General features: G+C 41.9%; 2 long non-coding RNA genes across 2 annotated transcripts; both read right to left on the minus strand.

The window, feature by feature from the left end:
- Positions 1–7,956: 7,956 nt before the first annotated feature.
- LOC119322143 lies at positions 7,957–8,807 on the minus strand. The gene is made up of 3 exons (XR_005155433.1): positions 8,735–8,807; positions 8,598–8,633; positions 7,957–8,042 (listed from the first exon to the last, which is right to left on the minus strand). It is a non-coding gene; the product is annotated as an uncharacterized LOC119322143 (long non-coding RNA).
- A 13-nt stretch (positions 8,808–8,820) lies between these two features.
- Positions 8,821–9,537, minus strand: LOC119322144. Its single transcript, XR_005155434.1, has 3 exons — positions 9,469–9,537; positions 9,322–9,377; positions 8,821–8,861 (listed from the first exon to the last, which is right to left on the minus strand). It is a non-coding gene; the product is annotated as an uncharacterized LOC119322144 (long non-coding RNA).
- Positions 9,538–12,460: the final 2,923 nt, after the last annotated feature.

Genomic DNA, 12,460 nt, shown 5'->3' on the forward strand with positions numbered 1-12,460 from the left:
ATCCCCTAAGCCAATTGTAATAGTATCTGTTTCGCAATTAATCCTAGCCTTAACAGTATTCAAGAAGGCTCTACCAAAAATAATGGGACAAAAATCATCTTGTGGGGAACTAAGAACAAGAAAATCAGCAGGATATTTAACCTTCCCGCACAAGACTTCAACATCTCTAACAATCCCAATTGGTGAAATAGTATCTATATTGGCAAGCTTGATAGTAACATTAATACCTTCCAATTCAGCGGGTGCAATATCATGCATAATTTATTTATATAAGTCATAGGGTATTGCACTAGCACTAGCACCCATGTCACATAAGCCATGATAACAATGGTCTCCTATTTTTACAGAAATAACAGGCATGCCTACAACAGGTCTATGTGTTATAGCATCTGGTCTAACAATATTAGCAGTCTCACCACAAAAATAAATAACATGCCCATCTAAATCATCATCCAAGAGATCTTTAACCATAGCAATACTAGGTTCAACTTTGATTTAATCAGGAGGTGTATAAGTCCTAGTATTACTCTTACGGACAACAGTCGAAGTTTTAGCATGATCCTTTATCCTAACAGGAAAAGGAGGTTTCTCAACATAAGTAGCAGGAACAATAGGATCACTATAAGTGACAGTCTTTTCTTCAACTGTAATAGGTGCAACTACTTTTACTTCAATGGGAGGATTATATTTAAACCATTTCTCCGTAGGGAGATCAACGTGAGTAGCAAAAGATTCACAAAAGGCAGCTACTATCTCAGAGTAAAGTCCATATTTAGCGATAAATCCACGAAAAGCATCGGTATCCATAAAAGATTTAACACAATCAAACTTAGGTGTCATACCTGACTCCTTACCATCGTCGGAACCCCAATATTCCGAGTTGCGTTTAATTCTTTCCAATAAGTCCCATTTGAATTCAATAGTCTTCAGCATATAAGAACCAGCACAGGAAGTATCGAGCATGTTACGATCATTGGGAGAAAGCCGAGCATAAATTTTTTTAATAATCATTTCTCTTGAGAGCCCATGATTGGGGCATGAATATAACATTGACTTAAGCCTCCCCCAATCTTGAGCGATGCTTTCTCCTTCGCGAGGCCGGAAATTATATATATAATTACGATCACGATGAACAAGATGCATACGATAGAACTTCTAGTGAAATTCCAACTACAATTGTTTATAATTCCAAGATCCCGTATCATCACATAGCCTATACCATGTCAATGCATCTCCCTTCAGAGATAAAGGGAAGACCTTCCTTTTGACAACATCATCGGGAATACCTGCAAGCTTAAATAATCCACAAACTTCATCCACAAAGATAAGGTGTAAATCGGGATGCAATGTTCCATCTCCTGTAAAGGGATTAGCTAGCGGTTCCTCTATCATACCCGAAGGAATCTCAAAGTAAATATTTTAAGTAGGTTCAGTAGGTTGAGGAGCAACTCTTTGCTCTTCTGGTTGGGGTGAAGATACCCCGAACAAGCCCCTCAAAGGATTAGTTTCCATAGTAACAAGTGATAGAAAATTTCAGCACACTATATAAATGTTTCCTTACCAAGTTCCACTCACCAAAAGCGCTTCACTCCCCGGCAATGGCACCAGAAAAGAGTCTTGATGACCCACAAGTATAGGGGATCTATCATAGTCCTTTCGATAAGTAAGAGTGTCGAACCCAACGAGGAGCAGAAGGAAATGACAAGCGGTTTTCTGTAAGGTTTTCTCTGCAAGCACTGAAATTGTAGGTAACAGATAGTTTTGTGATAAGATAAATTGTAACGAGTAACAAGAAATGAAAGTAAATAAAGTGCAGCAAGGTGGCCCAATCCTTTTTGTAGCAAAGTACAAGCCTGGACAATTTCTTATAATGAGAAAAGAGCTCCCGAGGACACATGGGAATTATCGTCAAGCTAGTTTTCATCACGCTCATATGATTCGTGTTCGGTACTTTGATAATTTGATATGTGGGTGGACCGGTGCTTGGGTACTGCCCTTACTTGGACAAGCATCCCACTTATGATTAACCCCTATTGCAAGCATCCGCAACTACAAAAGAAGTATTAAGGTAAACCTAACCACAGCATTAGACATATGGATCCAAATCAGCCCCTTACGAAGCAACGCATAAACTAGGGTCTAAGCTTCTGTCACTCTAGCAGCCCATCATCTACTTATTACTTCCCAATGCCTTCCTCTAGGCCCAAATAATGGTGAAGTGTTATGTAGTCGACGCTCACATAACACCACTAGAGGAGAGACAACATACATCTCATCAAAATATCGAACGAATACCAAATTCACATGACTACTAATAGCAAGACTTCACCCATGTCCTCAGGAACAAACGTAACTACTCACAAAGCATATTCATGTTCATAATCAGAGGAGTAATAATATGCATTAAGGATTTGAACATATGATCTTCTACCAAGTAAACCAATTAGCATCAACTACAAGGAGTAATCAACACTACTAGCAACCCACATGTACCAATTTGTGGTTTTGATACAAGATTGGATACAAGAGATGAACTAGGGTTTTGAGAGGATATGGTGCTGGTGAAGATGTTGATGGAGATTGACCCCCTCCTGATGAGAGGATCGTTGGTGATGACGATGGTGATGATTTCCCCCTTCCAGAGGGAAGTTTCCCCGGCAGAACAGCTCTGCCAGAGCTCTAGATTGGTTCTGCCAAGGTTCCGCCTCGTGGCGGCGGAGTTTCCTCCCGTAAGCTTGCCTCTGATTTTTTCCATGGTAAAAGCCTTCATATAGCAGAAGATGGGCACTGGAGGGCCACCAGGGGGGCAGGAGACAGGGGGCGCACCCAGTAGGGGTGGGCGCGCCCCCCACCCTCCTGGACAGGGTGTGGGCCCCTCTGGTGTTTTCTTCGCTCAATAATTCTTATTAATTCCAAAACTGTCTTCCATGGAGTTTCAGGATTTTTGGAGCTCCGCAGAATTGGTTTCCAATATTTGCTCCTTTTCCAGCCAGAATTCCAGCTGTCGGCATTCCCCCTCTTCATGGTAAACCTTGTAAAATAAGAGAGAATAGCCATAAGTATTGAGATATAATGTGTAATAACAGCCCATAATGCAATAAATATTGATATAAAAGCATGATGCAAAATGGACGTATCAATAAGCATATTTCAAAGTGTCTGGCGATTGTTTAAATTCAAACACAGGATCACCTTTAGGTGGAGGAGGGCCTCCTAGAGTTTCAATAGGCAAATTGTGTTTAACCAGAGGTTGTTGTTTGAAAAAGATTCTATCTATTTCATTTCTTTCAAGCATATGCAAATCATTTTCATGGTGTAGCAAATATTATTCTAAAGGATCAGTAGGAGGTACAACAATAGAAGCAAGACCAATAATTTCATCCTTATTAGGAAAATCTTTCTTATGAGGTTGTCTACTAAACTTGGAAAAATTAAATTCATGAGATTCATCACCAAAGCTAAAACCAACACTTTGTTTCTTACAATCTATTCTGGCATTGACGGTGTTCAAGAAAGGTCTCCCAAAGATAATGGGACAAAAGTCTTCTTGTGGGGAGCCAAGAACAGTAAAATCAGTAGGGTATTTTATTTTCCCACACAAGACTTCAACATCTCTAAGAATCCCAATTGGTGATATAGTATCTCTATTGGAAAGTTTAATAGTAACATCTATGTCTTTTATTTCAGTGGGTGCTATTTCACTCTTAATTTCTTCATATAAGGAAAAAGGAATAGCACTCACACTAGCACCTAGGTCACATAACCCATGATAACAGTGATTCCCTATCTTAACTGAGACAACAGGCATGCCAAGAACTGGTCTATGTTTATCCTTTGTATCAGGTTTGGCAATTCTAGAAGCTTCATCACAGAAGTAAATACCATGCCCATCGATATTATTGACCAAGAGATCTTTAATCATAGCAACACTAGGTTCAAATCTGATTTGTTCAGCTGGTTTGGGTGTTCTGACATAACTTTTGTTAACCACAGATGACATACTAACAGGGAAAGGTGGTTTTTCAATATAAGCAGTGGGAACAACTGAATCAACATTGTAAATGATAATTTCTTCTTTAGCTTTTACCGATCCTTTAGTTTCTTCTTTAATAGGTGGGTGATATTTAAACCATTTCTCCTTAGGGAGATCAACATGAGTAGCAAAAGATTTAGAAAAGGAAGCTACTATCTCAGAGTCAAGTCCATATTTAGTGCTAAACTTTTGGAAAGCATCGGTATTCATAAAAGATTTAACACAATCAAACTTAGGTTCAATACCTGACTCTTTACCTTCGTTGAGTTCCCAATCTTCAGAGTTGCATTTAATTCTTTCTAAAATATCCCACTGGAATTCAATAGTCTTCTTCATAAAAGAACCAGTACAAGAAGTATCGAGCATGGATTGATCATTATGAGAAAGTCGGGCATAAAAATTCTGAATAATAATTTCTCTTAAGAGCTCATGCTTGGGGCATGAATATAACATTGACTTAAGCCTCCCCCAAGCTAGAGCGATACTTTCTCCTTCACGAGGCCAAAAATTATATATATAATTCCGATCATGATGAACTAGATGCATATGATATTTTTTTGATGGAATTCCAAATTCAACCGATTTCAGTCCCAAGATCCAATATCATCGCATAGCCTATACCATGTCAATGCTTTTCCCTTCAAAGATAAAGGGAAAACCTTCTTCTTAGCTTCATCTCCGGGTAAACCTGCAAGCTTAAACAATCCACAAGTTTCATCCACATATATCAAGTGCATATCAGGATGTTCGGTTCCATCTCCTGCATAAGGATTAGCTAGCAGTTGTTCTACCATACCCGAAGGAATTTCATATTCAATATTTTCAGTAGGAGTAGCAGGTTGAGGGGCAGCTAATTGTGGTTCCAGTCAAGGTGAAGATACCCCGAACAAACCCCTCAAAGGGTTGTTTTCCATAGTAGCAAGTGACAATAAATTTCAGCATGTAGTAATAATGTTTCCTTACAAATTTCCACTTATCAAGAGCGCTTCACTCCCCAGCAACGGCGCCAAAAAATAGCCTTGATGACCCACAAGTATATGGGGTCAATCGTATCCTTTTCGATAAGTAAGAGTGTTGAACCCAACGAGGAGCAGAAGGAAATGACAAGTGGTTTTCAGCAAGGTAATGTCTGCAAGTGCTAAAATTGTAAGTAGCGGAGTAGTCTGATAGCAAGATAATTTGTAACTAGCAAGTAATGATAGTAGTAACACAAGTGCATCAAGGTAGCCCAATCCTTTTGAGGAAAAGGACGGGCCAAAATGGTCTCTTATGATAAGCAAAGTGTTCTTGAGGGTACACGGGAATTTCATCTAGTCACTTTCATCATGTTGGCTTAATTTGTGTTCGCTACTTTGATAATTTGGTATGTGGGTGGACCGGTGCTTAGGTGTTGTTCTTACTTAAACAAACCTCCTACTTATGATTAACCCTCTCGCAAGCATCCGGAACTATGAGAAAAGTATGAAGAATAAATTCTAACCATATCATTAAACTTTTGGATCCAATCGGTCCCTTACGGAATAGCGCATAAACTAGGGTTTAAGCTTCTGTCACTCTCGCAACCCATCATCTAATAACTACTCCATAATGCATTCCCTTAGTCCCAAATATGGTGAAGTGTCATGTAGTCGACGTTCACATGACACCACTAAGGGAATCACAACATACATATCATCAAAATATCAAACACATATCAAGTTCACATGATTAGTTGCAACATGATTTCTCCCATGAGCTCAAGAACAAAAGTAACTACTCACAAACGATAATCATGCTCAAGATCAGAGGGGTATTAAATAGTAGAATGGATCTATGAACATATAATCTTCCACCAAATAAACCATATAGTAATCAACTGCAAGATGTAATCAACACTACTAGTCACCCACAAGCACCAATCTATAGTTCTGGTACAAATATTGAACACAAGAGATGAACTAGGGTTTGAGAGGAGTTGGTTCTGTTGAAGATGTTGATGAAGATAGCCCTCCCCAAGATGGAATAGTTGTTGGTGATGATGATGACGATGATTTCCCCCTCCGAGAGGGAAGTTCCACCGGCGGAATCGCTCCGCCAGAGGGAAAAAGTGCTCCTGCCCAGGTTCCGCCTCGAGAAGGCGGCGCTTCACCCGAAAGTCCTCTCCTTATTTATTTTTCTAGGTCAAAATGACTTATATACCAGGAGAGGGGTACCGGAGGTGGCCCTGGGTGAGCACAACCCATCAGGGCGCACTAGGCTTCCTGCCATGCCCAAGTGGATTGTGCCCACCTGGTGGGCCCCCTCTGGTACTTATTTGCTCAAATATTCCTCAAATATTCCATAAAAATTCCTCGTAAAGTTTCAGCTCATTTGGAGTCGTGCAGAATAGGTAGCCTGACGTAGCTTTTTCAGGTCCAGATTTCCAGCTGCCGGAATTCTCCCCCTTTGTGTGTATCTTGCATATTATGAGAGAAAAGGCATTAGAATTACTCCAAAAAGCATTATTATACAATAAAACAACATAAATAACAGTAGGTAAACATGATGCAAAATGGACGTATCAGGTTATCACGACAGTTTTGGGAATATTTGACAATTTATAGGGCGAAGAGGCGGTGCGGAAGGACACCAAGGTGGGCACAACCCACCAGGGCGCACCTGGGGGCCCATGCACGCCCAGGTGGGTTGTACTCCCCTCGGGGTACCCCTCTGGTACTTTTCTGGCCCATCCTGGGTGTTCTAGTCCAAAAAAAACTCCAAAAAATTTCGTTGCGTTTGACCTCTGTTTGATATTGATTTCCTGCGATGTAAAAAACAAGCAAAAACAACAACTGGCACTGGGCACTATGTCAATAGGTTAGTCCCAAAAAATGATATAAAGTTGCTATAAAATGATTGTAAAACATCCAAGAATGATAATATAAGAGCATGGATACTTCATAAATTATAGATACGCTGGAGACGTATCAGGCCCCACAAGCCAGGGGCACGCCCCTAGGGGGTAGGGCATGCCACCCTGACATGTGGGCTCCTTGTAGCTCCATTTTCCCTAATTCCTGGCCTACCAATTCCATATATTTAGAAAGGGACAAATTCATTTTTGCCCCTAGTTGGAACCTACCCACGGGTTTTGCCATTACTTTTTGACTCTGCTCAGTTTTGCCCTTAGATTTTCCTCCGAGGTCGCCCGAATGCCCTTTGACCGTTTGACCAATACTTTGAAAGTTCATAACAAACTAATATGAAGTAGCCTGCCTTCATAAATTGTCCTCCACCAAAATACTCTTGCTTTAGGAGATTAAAAAGGATAGATGTCAATCAGTGGTGATCCTGCCCGGACTGCATGATACACCACCTCATTATTATGGTGCTAAGCTGATTTCCATGCAATGGTCTCAGTTCTTACAATCCTTTAATCTTCAAGTAAAAAAATAATGCATACATAGTACTGATGTGAGCAAATGTCTCCGTGCCAGCTCCCTCCATGGGGATAATCTTGCACATGAGGTCACCTCAAGCAATGTATTGCCACCAGCATAACTGAAGCACTTGTTCATGGCTTTAGTTATGAGATATGCCGTTAGCTAAGATAGAAATCACAAATAGGTCAGCTCACAATCTAAATAATATAATCTTATCCAAGAAAATAGTCATCAGCATCAAAGCTTTATTTAGTTCTTTACTAAGAAAGCAAACTTACAAATTACAGCCCAAACAGATAAATAAATGGTTCAGAATAAGCAGAGGTCAAGGTACTTACAGTGAGTGGAGCACAACGAGCTAGACGTCGTTCCAGCGAGATTGACAGGGTCGGCAATTTTGATTTGCATGTTTCGACCGAGGGGCTTTATGGCACAGAAGAAGGGCGAGCACTCTGTGGCAGCAAGCTGCGTCAGTTCTCCAACCTGGAAAATCATGACTTCTACTCTGTTCTGCTGTTCGTGTTGGATGATGAAGGGGCGAAGACTCGGATGTGGTGGGCATGGACTGCAGCACAAATTCGACAGCCAACATCGACGGGACCACATCTCTGAAGTAAAAAAATCCACAAGGTAAAGTTGTAACTCGACAAAAGTGAACATAAGAGCAAACAAAACATGTAGACATTAAAATTGATTAATTTGTATTCTGTCTTGTATCATTTGGGCCATCACTTAAAACCGATTTCCCTTCGACCATAGTAGTACTTGACTTCAAAGAACTAATACTAATACAATCGGATCTATGTAGTTTGGATTAACACCAACACATTTAATTATTCGTTTAACATCTAATTGAGATAAATTTAATTTAGACCTAGATATCAAATAAGATTAATTAGAGCGCCGAGTGAGCACAACACCAGCAATCCTCCTCCAAAACCATGACCCAAATGGTAAGAATTTTATTGCTTTTTCCTCCTCATTCTGGCAATCATTCAGATTTCTTTCAGAATTAATGATCACAGGGGATTCTTTCAGAATTATTCAGATTTCTTTCATAATTAATGACCCCAGGAGATCACAGAAGAAAAACATATGTACATCATTTTTGTAATATACATGAAAGGCAAAAGTTCAGAATGATACAGTTGTATCTTATTTACCTTGTAAGAAAATGGAGTATCAGCTCAAATAATACCCTGAAACCATTGCCATGTCAGGAATGGCAGTCCAGTAAGAATTAGAGCATTCTGTATAGAAAGCTTTGAACATTGAATTGGGCCAGAAATACCAAACTAACCAATATGCCCACGCAATGCCGCTCCGACCACGGCCTCTCCTGCCCCACATCCATGTTATGCTCCCTTCCCCATTTTCTCTCCTTCCCCTGACTTTAGCGAGCCCGCCGAGATTGCCACGCTCGTCATCTTGTGAATCATTTTGATCCAAGAATCAAGATCACACATCAATTATCATAGACATTATATATGACATACCAAATGTTGCTATGAACTATCGGAAAGACCATAGAAATAAAGTACTATCTCAAGGGAAATATCTTCAAAACTGATTGAAAAATCTTTAAATCTGAACGTACAAACAAACGAATATATATGCTTGCATCATGAAAATACATAATTTTGATGTGAAAACTAAGAAAGAAAGCACTACCTTTTGATACGCATGCACATCTCTGGGCTGACCACAACCTCAGTATCGCCGGGCTGTATCCTCTTCCGGAGCACCACATTCCCCCAGCAGAGCCTGTCCACGGTCATCACCCCGCACCACAGGATCCCCTTGGCCACATTCTCGGCGCATCACCATTAAAAAAAGGAGATGCTCTCCATTTTAGTGCACACAAGAGTAGAGCTTCAAATATCTCACCTTCATGAACCATAAAAACATTACTTGACTGAGTACAAAACGGAAGAGCATAACATCTGCAGTTACTCAAGAGAGTGGGGCTACTAATTAAGCATGGATTTTCATGTACCAAATGAAGATTCTAGATTTATTAACTTAACAAATTACCAGTCCTAAAGGTCGAGGCAGGTGCATGGAAACACATTTCTTACAACAACTGTCCTGATGCAGAAAAACTCACCGGTATCAGTCACGATACATGAAGACAGAAGCAATAAAAAATAGCAGTATAAAAGGAATCTTGAAAATCCATTATAAAGGAAGAAAACTTGGTCATGAATGCACTGGTTGCAGCTTTCGTGCTAATTGTCCACTATTGAGACAAATAAAGACAATGGCATATTCAAAATGAGGCTAAAATTATTATTGACTTAGTTCTAATTCCATATAGTAATTAAAATGCTTAGAAAGATGTAGACTAGTTGGCATTTTAGGAACTGGCCACTGGAAATAAACCCATAGGGTCTCAGGTACTGGTTGTGGGACATTATTTCTACATATGACTTTTCAGCAAAACCAAGATATCATCAACCATTACTCCACTAAACAGACAGGTCAGTCACCTTTAGGACAGATTGTGGTTGCTTATATGTGTCAACAAATTACAATTTCATATGTAGGAGTGGGTCAATTCAAGCCGTTAGCAAGCAGTCACATGGCCGATTAAAAAAAGATAGTTATGTTTAACAGAATTTTTATGGACCAACTATACTCAATCCACCAGTCCAGGCTATGGTATAGTTATCCAGCCTAAATACTCACATATATCAGCCATGAGTGGAAGTAGTTGACAACAAACTATGATCCTAGAAAGTACGACTAAAAGTTTGTCTATCAATGTAAAAACAAAAACACATTTGTAGATCAGCAAATAGAGGAGATGCCAACAGTGAAGTAAAACTTCATCAAGAATCATATTTTCAGGGGAGAACAAATAGTGCAGACTGTAAAAAGTATTGGTAGGATGGCTAAAGACAGTAAAAGCCTGAAATTTGCCAATTGTAAACAAACACGAAAGCAAGACACATCACAACAAAAGTAGTAGTACAACTCCCAGATCTCTGGAACAATTTTCGCTTTTTTATATTTTTGCTCCATAAATATAGTCAAATCCTCACTTCTAGCAGCGCATATAAGCATATCACTGAGATAGCGAGAGAAATGGCGGCCAAAGGAGGGAGCTCTGCGAGAGGAGGAAAATGGGGAACTCACCTTGGCCTTGGGACCACTGGTTGCTGCCATGGAAGAGCTCTGAACCATGGAGCAGTCATGTACGCGTCTTTGATTGTTTGTTGCTATAATATACCAACAATTAGTACCCAAAATAGATATTCTAGATGGATACTCTGCAAGTGTACTTACCTTGTCCAAGTCCAATGCTTTATGGCTCTGAATTCCGACAGTAGACCAAGTTCCAGGCCTAAATATGCTTCCCTCAAACTTTGTTATTTCTGAAAATCTGCATTTTACATTGAATAAATATTACAGTACACGACTTATCACAGGCAGAGAGGAGTGCAGATGAGGGGACGGGGCTGAGCTAACCTCTCGGCATAGTGGAACAGGCAGAGGTAGAGGTAGACGGGACGAGCGTCTTCAGCTCAAGCGACTGCGCCACCGCGTTCTTGACCGCCTGCGCAGCAAGCACACACGCGTGCAATTCATTCGCCGGAATTCGGGTGAGAAGACACAAGAAGAGAGGAGGGGGACGGACCTGCGCGATGAGGGCGGCGAGGTGTATGAGCGCGTCGAAGTTGTCGCCATTGGAGTGGGAGGCGAGGAGCACTGAGACGGCGGCGTCGCCGTAGAGGTGTGCGTTCGTGGCTCCGTGCCCATCCGCACGCCAGCCGTGATGCAATCCACTTGACCTTGACAGATTTGACGTGAAGGAGACGGGGACGGCCAGGATCCATTAGTTGCCGCCGGCGTTAGCGGCGAGTGTGTTGGTGGTGAGGCTGCCGCTCGCCTCCTTCCGTCTGCCTTCCGGTGCGTGCGGGATGTGATTCCACTACTACTGCTCTGGAGAGGGAGGCGCGGGTGCGGGCGGTGCTAGGGGGAGAGGAAGAGGAGAGGAAGGCGGGGGTGCGGGAGGAGGAAGGCGGCGGCTAGGGCACGGCGGCGGCGATGTGGGTGGGAGGAGAGGAGGCGCGCGGGAGGGGACGGAGGGAGGGAGAGAGGAGGAGGCGGCTAGGTCTTTGGACAGGAGCGCCCCCTTTTATACCCCCAATACGCGAAATGACCAAAATACCCCGGTGGGGGCACGGTATTTACATTTTGTTGCCATTACTATTCATTCCAGCAGTGTCAATCCCAGATCCAACGGCCCAGGCTTCTCCAGATCTCGATCGGACGGACGAAAACGCTTCAAGGGAACCGATCCAACGGCCCAGAATCGTTGATCTCTGAGGAGGCTTGTAGAGACCTTCTTCTCTTATTTCTGGATGGTTCAATAATTATGAGGTATAGAAAGCATAAGAGAAAAAGTTCATAAACTAAGTTATGTACTTAGAAGTATCTAGGAATTTGAATCAGTGCATTTGGATTAAATATGAGCCCTATGTGATTTTCCAAAGTCCATCACAGAAATAGGAAAATGGGTTTTTATAAATAAGTGTTGGGAAAAGTTTCCTGGAAAAAATTGCAAACAACACCAAGTGATAGAGCATGATTTTAGGAACACCTAGGATTTGAATCATCAAATTTGGACTTCATTTGGATTTCCTATACATTTTATAGTGCTCCTGGAAAATAAAAAGGAGTGGGGTCATACCTAGTTCGCTGCACTACGCGAGGCATAGCTAAACGGCGCCTACTGGGCTCGGCCCAGTGGCTCAGCCCTGCACGTGAAGGGAGGTAACGTCGATGGTGCCTTTGGGCATAGCGCTTTCCCGAAGCGAAGGCGGCTTCTACTACACCCGCCTCCACTTAACCCGAGCAGGTCCAGCTGGACACGTCGGCAGAGGCTGACTGGTGGGGTCACCGGTCCCACAGGCCGGCTTTCTTCTTCCTCTCGCAGCCTCCTCGTTCCGCAGGAATAAAGGAGGCGAGGCCAAGCTTGTCCCAATGACCAGGGGCACCGCTGCGGGTGCGTGGCGCACCG

Source organism: Triticum dicoccoides, chromosome 6B, assembly GCF_002162155.2.
Source record: "Triticum dicoccoides isolate Atlit2015 ecotype Zavitan chromosome 6B, WEW_v2.0, whole genome shotgun sequence".
NCBI classification, from domain to species: domain Eukaryota; kingdom Viridiplantae; phylum Streptophyta; class Magnoliopsida; order Poales; family Poaceae; genus Triticum; species Triticum dicoccoides.